General features: G+C 48.3%; 1 pseudogene; it reads left to right on the plus strand.

Moving 5' to 3' along the window:
- The first annotated feature begins 4402 nt into the window (after window positions 1-4402).
- LOC144591843 (interferon-induced protein with tetratricopeptide repeats 5 pseudogene) lies at window positions 4403-5830 on the plus strand (annotated as a pseudogene).
- Window positions 5831-10273: the final 4443 nt, after the last annotated feature.

Genomic DNA, 10273 nt, shown 5'->3' on the forward strand with positions numbered 1-10273 from the left:
TCTTGCACTGTTGCAGGACTGTTGCATGTACTGTTGCAGTTCCTCTTGCACTGTTGCAGGACTGTTGCATGTACTGTTGCAGTTCCTCTTGTTAGAAGCAGTCAATGTTGGGGAATCTAACGCCACTCGCCATGACAACAACGTTGCTTTTAAATCTTTCCATAACATGTTTACACATCTGTTCGTTTACCCCCCCTGGTGGTTGGGATGCCTATAGTACAATCCCATCAGAATGACTGCACCTTCCTTATTTTTCACCTCAACCACATTTCCCCAGTGGATGGATTGTCCACTGGGTCCTCCCTGTGTACAGCTGTGACATTCTACCTTATTAATAGTGCAACTCCTCCACCTCCTTTACCTCCCTCTCTCTCTCTCTATCACGTCTGAAACATCTAAACCTTGAAGCATTAAACTGCCAGTCCTGTCCCTTTCACAACCAAGTGACCATAATGTGGTCATGGTCACAACATCATCGTTCTATACAGGCTCCAAGCTGATTCAGGCCCTACACTCAACCACAGTTTCCAAAATACTACTTGCATTGAAATAAACACAGCTCAGCCCCTCAGCCTCACCATGTTCATTAACCTGTCCCTGATTGTCCTTTCTTTACAACTTACTTTTCATAACCTCCACCTTCCCATTAGTCCCTCCACTTGCTGACCTGCTCCATTGCCCACCTCACTGAGACTCTAGTTTAATTTCCATCGAGTAGCACTAGAAAACAATGAGATATTGGTTTCCTACCAGTTCAGGAGAAACTAATCCTTCTTCTACAGTCCCAGCCACAGTAGAAGAGAGCCCAATGATGAATATACCTGATGCACTCCCTCCTGCTCAAGCACCTTAGCCATGTATTGAAGTGTACTATCTTACCATTTCTTGCCTCATTACCACGAGGCATGGGTAGCAATTCTGAGATGACATCATAAATGGTGTAGACAGGATGGAAATGTCCAACACTGGGCGGCATGGCTATGAGGCTATGAGTCAGTGCCGCAGGTCTGTAGTGATTGGAGGAGCTGGGACATGTCCTCTTTGGTACAGGAACCAGGCAGGATGTCTCCACATCACAGGGACCCTCTCCAGGCCCAGGCTCAGGCTGAAGATGTAGATTTCAAACCAAAGACCACCAGCTCACCTACAAAAGCAAGGAGCCCTTCCAGGCCCTTAGACCCTCAATGCTCAGAACAACAATTACATTGAACCTTTGATGAAGTGTTGTTTATAAAGGTATCTGTGTGGTTTTGCAATTTTCACTTTAATTATTCGGCATTGTCATTACACGTCTGAGTTTCAGTTTCAGTTTCTGTTCCCAGTCAGGAATAGGTGACACTATAAAGGAACAGTCAGGCACAACATTCAGAACACTTTGAGATTGATTCAACCTGAGAAAGTACTGCTCGTGCTGAGAAAGGAGTATAAAGTGTTTTCCATCCAAGCAGCATAATGAGGTAAGGACTATTCCTACTGTGTCTAAGTTTACCTGCAGATTATTATTGAGGATGTGGTCTACTGAAAATTAGTGGATCAATTTGAAATTAATTTGAACAGCTCAGAATGGTAACGTCGACCGGCACGGTAGTTTAGGAAAATAACTGCAGATGCTGGTACATATCGAAGGTATCACAAAATGCTGGAGTAACTCAGCAGGTCAGGCAGCATCTAGGAGAGAGGGAATGGGTGACGTTTCGGGCCGAGACCCTTCTTCAGACTGTGGGGGAGGAGGGGGAGGAGAGAGTGGGGGTGGGGGGAAGGGAATTGGGGGGAGTGGGAGTGGGGGGAGGAGAGGTGGGGGAAGAGGGACAGTGGGTGTAGGGGGCAGGGGAGGGTGGGGGTGAGGTGGTTGGTGGTCGGGGTGAGAGAGTGCGGGTGGGGGGGAAGGGGGACAGTGCGGGGCAGGGGAGAGTGGGGTTGGGGAAGGGGGGGAGGGGGTGGGGGGAAAGAGATTCTGGGGGTGGGGGGGAAAGGGGGTGGGGGAGGAGACAGTTGGGGGGGTGGGGGGAAGAGAGGGTGGGGGGAGTAGAGAGTGGGGGTGGGGGAGGATAGTGGGGGTGGGGAGGAGGGCAGGGTGGAGGTGGAGAGAAGGGAAGAGTGGGGGTGGGGGGGAGTGGGGGTGGGGAGGAGGGAAGATTGGGGGTGGGGAGGAGAGTGGGGTGCGGGCAGGGAGAGTGGATGTACAGGGAGGGGAGGGAGGTGGGAAAGAGTGGGGGTGAGGAAAGGGGGAAATAGGGGTGGGGAGGAGGAAATGGGGGTGGAGGCAGGGTCATGGGGAGTGGGGGTAGGGGAGGGGCAAGTGGGGTCGGGCAAGTGGGGGAGGGGCAGGTGGTGGTGGGGGCAGGGGAGGGGTAAGAGGGGGTGGGTAGGGGGGATGGAGTGGGTCAGTGGGGGGAGGAGGGGGGGGATAAGGGGGATTGAGTGGGGGTATTGAGGGTACTACAATACTGGAGAGGCTTTGGGTCCAGGCCTCACTCAGTGACACCCTCTCCCCTTCCCTTTCCCCCCTCTACGCGGAATGGGCCCAACTGGTCCACTTGGTCTAGTAATTTTATAAACTTGTATGGAGTCAGCCCTCAGCCTCCTGCATTCCAGAGAAATATCCAATGTTGTCCAAACTCTGCAGCTAATCCCCTCCAATCATGGCAACATGCATGTAAACCCCTTCTGCACCCTCTCCAAAGCCTCAACATCCTTCCTGTAATGAGATGAACAGAATAGCAATAATGCTTCTAATGCAGCCTAACCAAAGGTTTACAAAGTTGTAACATGACTTCCTGCCCTTTATATTCAATGCCATGACCGATGAAGACACCTTGACCACGCTATCCACCTGCGTTGCCACTTTCTGGGAGTTTAACACCAAGATCCCTCCTCAGACTCCATCATCCTCTGATGCCAAGCACAATATTCCTCCTTTATCCTTCAGCAGTCTTACCGTCTCCTTAATTACCCTCTTGTCTTTAATGTCTAGGATAGATGGGAAAGGTTTAGAGCAGGGGTCAGCAACCCCTGCCTATTCCGGCCCGCTGCCTGTTTTTGTACGGCCCGTGAGTTAATAATGATTTTTGCAGTTTTAAAAGGTTGAAAAAAAATCAAAGGAAGAATATTATTGGAGCACAGCCATGTGTGAGGTGGGGGTGAGCTGCCAGCGATCCGGCCACTCACGGGGGAAGCGGTCGCCCACTGGGCTGCGATACACTACCGACATTCACTGTAATCCACCCACATCCGGCCACCTCCAACACATTTGAAGTATTGCATGCAACTCTGGTTGCCCCAATACAGGGGGGATGTTGCAGGACTGTTGCATGCACTGTTGCAGTTCCTCTTGTACTGTTGCAGGACTGTTGCATGTACTGTTGCAGTTCCTCTTGCACTGTTGCAGGTCTGTTGCATGTACTGTTGCAGTTCCTCTTGCACTGTTGCAGGACTGTTGCATGCACTGTTGCAGTTCCTCTTGCAATGTTAGAAGCAGTCAATGTTGGGGAAGTTAACGCCACCCGCCACGACCACAACGTTGCTTTTAAATCTTTCCATAACATGTTTACAGATCTGTTCGTTTACCCCCCCTGGTGGTTGGGATGCCTATAGTACAATCCCATCAGAATGACTGCACCTTCCTTATTTTTCGCTTCAACCACATTTCCCCAGTGGATGGATTGTCCACTGGGTCCTCCCTGTGTACAGCTGTGACATTCTACCTTATTAATAGTGCAACTCCTCCACCTCCTTTACCTCCCTCTCTCTCTATCACGTCTGAAACATCTAAACATTGAAGCATTAAACTGCCAGTCCTGTCCCTTTCACAACCAAGCGACCATAATGTGGTCATGGTCACAACATCATCGTTCTATACAGGCTCCAAGCTGATTCAGGCCCGACACTCAACCACAGTTTCCAAAATACTACTTGCATTGAAATAAACACAGCTCAGCCCCTCAGCCTCACCATGTTCATTAACCTGTCCCTGATTGTCCTTTCTTTGCAACTTACTTTTCATAACCTCCACCTTCCCATTAGTCCCTCCACTTGCTGACCTGCTCCATTGCCCACCTCACTGACACTCATGAGGCGAGAGGGGGATCCTTGACAACCTGGAGGTCCTACATTTAACCTACTACCCAACTCCCAAAATTGCAGGACCTGATCTCCCTTCCTAAATATGTCATTGGCACCAATATGGACAAGGATCTCTAGAGACTTCCCTCTCAGAATATCCAGTTCTCTCCCAATCATCATTGACTCTAGCATCAGGGAGGCAACACACCATCCCAGAGTCTTGCCTGGAGACTGCTTCAGGTCAATTACAAAATAACCAAATGCAGCTTGTCTGGTCTGCTGACTATTTGTGAGATTGGGAGACAGACTTACCTTACATGGAATTTGATGAATTTTATTCTCTTGCAGCAGCAGAATGAGAGATTTGTTGAAAGAGAAGCTCGATCAGCTTGAGTGTCACTTCATGTGGGGCCCACAGAAGGAGACCCTTGACTTGGACGATATGGTGTACCGATTAAACGATGCCATAATCTTTGCAGATAAATATCAAGCCACATCCTACAACCAACTCGCTTTTGTAAATTGCCTGCAAGGCAACTGTGCGGAAGCTCTTCAAAACTTAAAGGAAGCTGACAGGATTCTGAGGGAGAACCACAAAGATGCATTTGAAAGAAACAGCATCATCACCTGTGGAAACTCTGCCTGGGTGCATTACCACATGGGACAACTGACCGAGGCCCAGTCCTACCTCGACAAGCTGGAGATGATCTGTAAACCACTCACTGATGGCCCTCGCTATACAGCAATGATACCTGAAGTGTATGGGGAGAAGGGATGGTCATTGTTGAGTTCTGGATCTCCATACTATGAGGAGGCTATGGAATGTTTTGAGAAAGCTCTGGGGGAAGATCCCAATAACACGGAGTGGATCATGGGCAAAGCAACTGTTCTGTTTCGTCTGGAAGCATTTTCTGGAACGCCAGAGAGTCATGGACGGAGTGAGTCAGTGAAGTATCTGCGACGTGTATTGGAGCTGGATCCAGATGATGCAATGGCCATGGTGCTGCTGGCCTTAAAATTGAAAGGACCCAGTAAAAAGGAAGAAGCAAAGAAATTAGTTGAACAAGCATTGCAGAAGGCCAGTGAGGGTCCATATGTGCTTCGCTACGCGGCAAAATTTTACAGAGAAGATGGAGCAGTGGAGAAAGCAATCAATCTATTGAAGCAAGCGTTAGAATTAACTCCACACTCGTGCTTCTCACACCACCAAATTGGAATGTGTTATAGAATTAAACTGAACAAACTTGGTAATAGAAATCCTGGGCAGCGAGCTGAGTTGATCGGTCAATGTAAATATCATTTTTGGAAAGCCTCTGAGTGCCGTCCGAGGAGTGCTGTTCGACCAAACCTGGATTAGGCAGATATTTGCAAAAGAAATGAAGAGTATTCTGAGGCAGAGGAGATCTACAATGATCTGGTGAAATTGGAGGACATCCGTCCAGAAAACACACAGCAGATATGTTTAAAGGCTGGGTCATTTGAACTGTACCAGATACGATCGGAATCAAGCGCCATCAGCCTATTTCTGAAAGGAGTGAAGATTGAATATGATTCAATAGAACGGAGACGGTGTAAGGAAAAATTGGAGAAGTGGGCAGATAAAAAACTTTGCTATGCTCCACGTGACAGCAAAGCTCTTGGTGTCAGAGGGTTAACATATCAGCTGGATGGGAACACGTCCAAAGCTATTGAATACTTTGAAAAGGCCTTGGAGATTGATCATGGGAATGAAGAATATCTGCGTACACTTTCAGAATTACACCCTTGAGGACCACAAGGATGCTTATAATATGCACCAATTTCATCTGATCTGACGATAGGTTTGGTGATGTGTGTATTTCACTAATTATATTCTGATAGCATCTTTGAATGAGTGTGAATGAGCTTTACTTATGAGTGTGAAATTTTCAAAAATTATCTTGCGCTTCATTTAAAGATTTAAAAAAATTATTCTACTTTTAAAAATAACAACACCTCAAGCACATCAATCAAATGGAATTTGGTTGTGTAAGTGAGGAATTGGTGTTTCGTTTGGAAAGATGGGAATTGGGAAATGGCAGCATGTGGAACCAGGATCATTAATGGGATTTCAAGAGATGATATTATTGACAAAGGAAAGATTCAAGTTTACATTATCAGGCATAATAATTAATAATCAAGGACAATGTAGCTGCAAAAATCTGATCCATTTTGAAAATACCAACGGATTGATAATGGAACCAGAAATTGGAAGTGATTAATGGAAAGATTAACCCTTTCATGTGGCCATCCCCAACAGTGGATATTGACAACTGGCATTCCTGTAATACTTTGTACTAAAATGACTATAACATGACTATAATACGTTATACTTAGTAACTTTGGCCAGAAACGTGGCGAGTCTTTGTGTACTTTGTGTATTGTATACAAAATAAAGAATTTCACTGTGCCCAAGTACATGTGACAATAGTGTATCATTTAATAGCCTGATGGCTGTAGGGAAGGAGCTGTTCCTGAACCTGGACACAGCCACACTGGCATAGCCCCGATGTGGAGACCCTTGAGGACAGATGCTGCATTCTTGCGTTGACACCTGCCGTAGATGCTTTTGATGGTCAGGATGACTGTGCTCACGTTGGACTGGGCTGAACCACCACTTTGCAGCAGCCTCCATTCAGGTGCATGGGATTTGTTATACCAGGCCATGGTGCAACCAGTTAGGATACTTTCTACAATACAACTGTAGGTTTGTTTGGGTAGCCTGTAACATGGTGAATCTCTTTCAACATCTAACAAGTGTATTTCAGTGTCGGAACAGCAGTGGGAGATTGAAAAGGTAGTTGTTCGATTGGCTAATTGAATGCCAATAAATTGGCTAATTGGGCAGTCAATACCCAGAAGACATAGTGTAGAAGAGTGTCATTTAGTGAGCCGTATGCTCTGAGAGGGGCTGTGTGGAGGTGAAGTGCTGTGTTGAGGGTCAGTGTGAGGCTGTGTTTCAAGTGCTGTGGATTTAGCTCAAGGTGGCTCAGTAAAGGCTGAGCAGAGGGTAACAGGAGGTAAAGGTAAATGGTCTGCTGTTCCTTGTGAGTAATTGTTGTGGTTTTTACTCTTGGTTTTAGAGCAGTAGAGATGGAAGGTGGAAAAATGACATGCTGCTCCTACAGAATAGGGGCCAGGGAAATTTCTGGTATCCCTGATGACCACATGTGGGTGGTGTGGCCAGATGCAACACCTTACAGAGAGTATTAGGCACCTGGAGCTGTGGCTGGTTGACCTCAGGACCATCCAGAAGAACGCGAGCTTCATCAATGAAGCCATAGCAAGGTGGTCATGCTGAAGATAAAGCAAAAGATTAGATGGGTGGACAAAGTGCTGGAGACCCACTGGGCATTCCCCGTTGAAACAGGTACACACTTCTGCATACTGTTGGGGGAGATGACCGGTCAGGGGTGCTTAGCAGTAGCAGTGTGGTCTGTGGCACCAAGTCAGGCTCTGAGACACAGCAAGGAAGGGTAATGTCAGGCAGAGCCTTTGTCAATAGTCGTTTATTTGTCACATACACATAAATGTGCAGTGAAATGAAACATTACCCGCAGTTGAACAATAAGACCAATAAGAATAATCAATAAAAATGCAATAACACATACAATCACAACTAACACCAAACAAAAAGAAACATCCATCACAGTGAGTCTCCTCCAGTCCCTTCTCACTGTGATGGAAGGCCAAAATGTATTTTTCTCTTCCCTGACGTCTTCTCCTGCGGTCAGGCTGTTGTCGTTGCCACGTCGGGGCGGTCGGGGCTCCCGATATTGAAGCCCCCGCTGGGCGGTGAAAGGTCCACGGCCTATTTCAGGCCGCGCCGGACGGTGAAAGGTCCGCGGTGGGCCGACCCAAGCCCCGCGATTCGGGGCGGGCGAACAAGCTGCCGCTGCCGGAGCTCCCGATGTCGGCCCCCACCCAGGGGCCTGCGGGCTTCCGACATCCACGCGGCCCGCGCCGGAGCCTCCGGAGACGAATCGCAGCCGCTCCCGCAGCATCCGCAGGCAGCCAGCGCCGCAGGTGGTGAGTCCGGGCCGCGGGCTCTGCGAACCAGAGCCCCAGGTGGTCCCAGGTGCATGGCCGGTGGTAGGCCGCAGCGGGAACGGAGACACGACACAGAAACAAAGGTCGCATCCCCGTTCGGGAGAGAGAATTTTACAGTTCCCGTTCCCTCCCCCCCCCCCCCCCCCAAACATAAACATACAAACACTACACCATATTAAAACTACAATTCATACAAAAACAACAAAAAACACAAAAGACAGACGGACTGCAGGCAAGCCGCAGCTGCGTGATAGGAAACATATTAGTTAGGGGGACAGAGAGGAGATTCTGTGGCAGCAATCGAGATTCCAGGATAGTGCATTGCCCCTGCAACTCCCTGGTGAACTCATCCCTTCCCACCCGAACCATTCCCCTCTCCAGATAGGAGATGCAACACCTGTCCCTACACCTCCTCCCTCGACTCTGTCCAGGGACCCCGACAGTCCTTTCAGGTTAGGCAGAGGTTCACTTGCACCTCCTCCAACCTCATCGACTGTATCCTTTGTTCAAGGTGTGGACTCTTATACATCGGCTCTTCTACACTACAAATGTAGACTGGGTGATCACCTTTGCTCAGTCCGCCTGGACCTACCTGATCACCCAGTTGCCTAACACTTTAATTCCCCGTCCAATTCCCACACAGACCTTTCTGTCCCAGGCCTCATCCACTGTCAGAGTGAGGCCAAACGCAAATTGGAGGGACAGCATCTCATATTTTGCTTGGACAGCTTACAACCCAATTAATTAATTTAATTAATTAAAGATTATTAATATTTTAATGAAAATAAAAATCGGGTGGCACGGTGGCACAGCGGTAGAGTTGCTGCCTTACAGCGCCAGAGACCCGGGTTCGATCCGATCTATGGGTGCTGTCTGTATGGAATTGGTACATTGCGCCCCATGGGTTTTTTCCGGGTGCTCTGGTTTCCTCCCACACTCCAAAGACATACAGGTTTGTATGTTAACACAAAGGTAGACACAAAATGCTAGAGTAACTCAACGGATCAGGCAGCATCTCGGGAGAGAGGGATTGGGTGAAGTTTCAGGTCAAGACCCTTCTTCAGACTGATGTCAGGGGACAAAGATAACCAGCATCTGCAGTTTTTTTTCCTACAGGTTTGTAGGTTAATTGGCTTCGGTAAATTGTAAATTATCACTAGTGGGTAAGGTACTGTTTCGTATACAAGGATCACTGGTTGGCACGGACTCGGTGGGCTGATGGGCCTGTTTCCGCACTGTATCTCTAAACAAAGTATTAATTCACTTAATCACTAAGCTGTTGTAATTTACTAAACCACATTACTAATAATTAAACCAAAGCCAAAATAATAAAGTCTGTCAAAAATGAATTGCAAAGCTTCAAGAGCTCAGCAGGGGACAGGTGGAGCATCTAAGAATGCTCAAAGTCCTCTTCATGGATCATAATAATTCTGTGCTTTAAAGAAGGTTGAAACTGAGCACATGTACCTGGCACTTATTGCAGTCTACTTTAGTCAGATTCTGTTCCCTGTTGTGAAAGGACAAATGGCAATCGTAAAACAAGAAAAAATCGTCGAAAGGATAACAGCTAGGGTTGCCAACTGTCCCGTATTAGCCGGGACATCCCGTATTTTGGGCTAAATTAGTTTGTCCCGTACGGGACCGCCCTTGTCCCGTATTAGGCCTGGGGAGCGCTGTAGGACCGGACACTGTAGGCCTGGACGTTGAAAAAAACTGCAGATGCTGGTTAAAATTGAAGGTAGATAGAAAATGCTAGAGCAACTCAGCGGGTCAGGCAGCATCTCGGGAGAGAAGGAATGGGTGGCGTTTCGGGTCGAGACCCTTCTTCAGACTGATGGGTGACGTTTCGGGTCGAGACCCTTCTTCAGTCAGTGTAGGCCCGGACAGTGTAGGTCCGGACAGTGTAGGCCCGGAGGCCCCGGCGCCACCTGACGGAGGTTGCGTAGCAACCTGCCTCCCGGCCCAGGCGGCCGCCATTGGTGGAGCGGGAGCACGTGGCCGCTGGCTGGGTGAGGTCACGTGGGGCGCGGGGCGGTGACGTCACCTTGTCCCTTATTTGGGAGTGAGATAGTTGGCAGCCGCTGGTAACAGGACACTGTTTATCTGTAATGGGGTGGGATATGGCTGTGTTTACTCTGCTGTG

This window comes from Rhinoraja longicauda, unplaced genomic scaffold (assembly GCF_053455715.1).
Source record: "Rhinoraja longicauda isolate Sanriku21f unplaced genomic scaffold, sRhiLon1.1 Scf002288, whole genome shotgun sequence".
NCBI classification, from domain to species: Eukaryota; Metazoa; Chordata; class Chondrichthyes; order Rajiformes; family Arhynchobatidae; genus Rhinoraja; species Rhinoraja longicauda.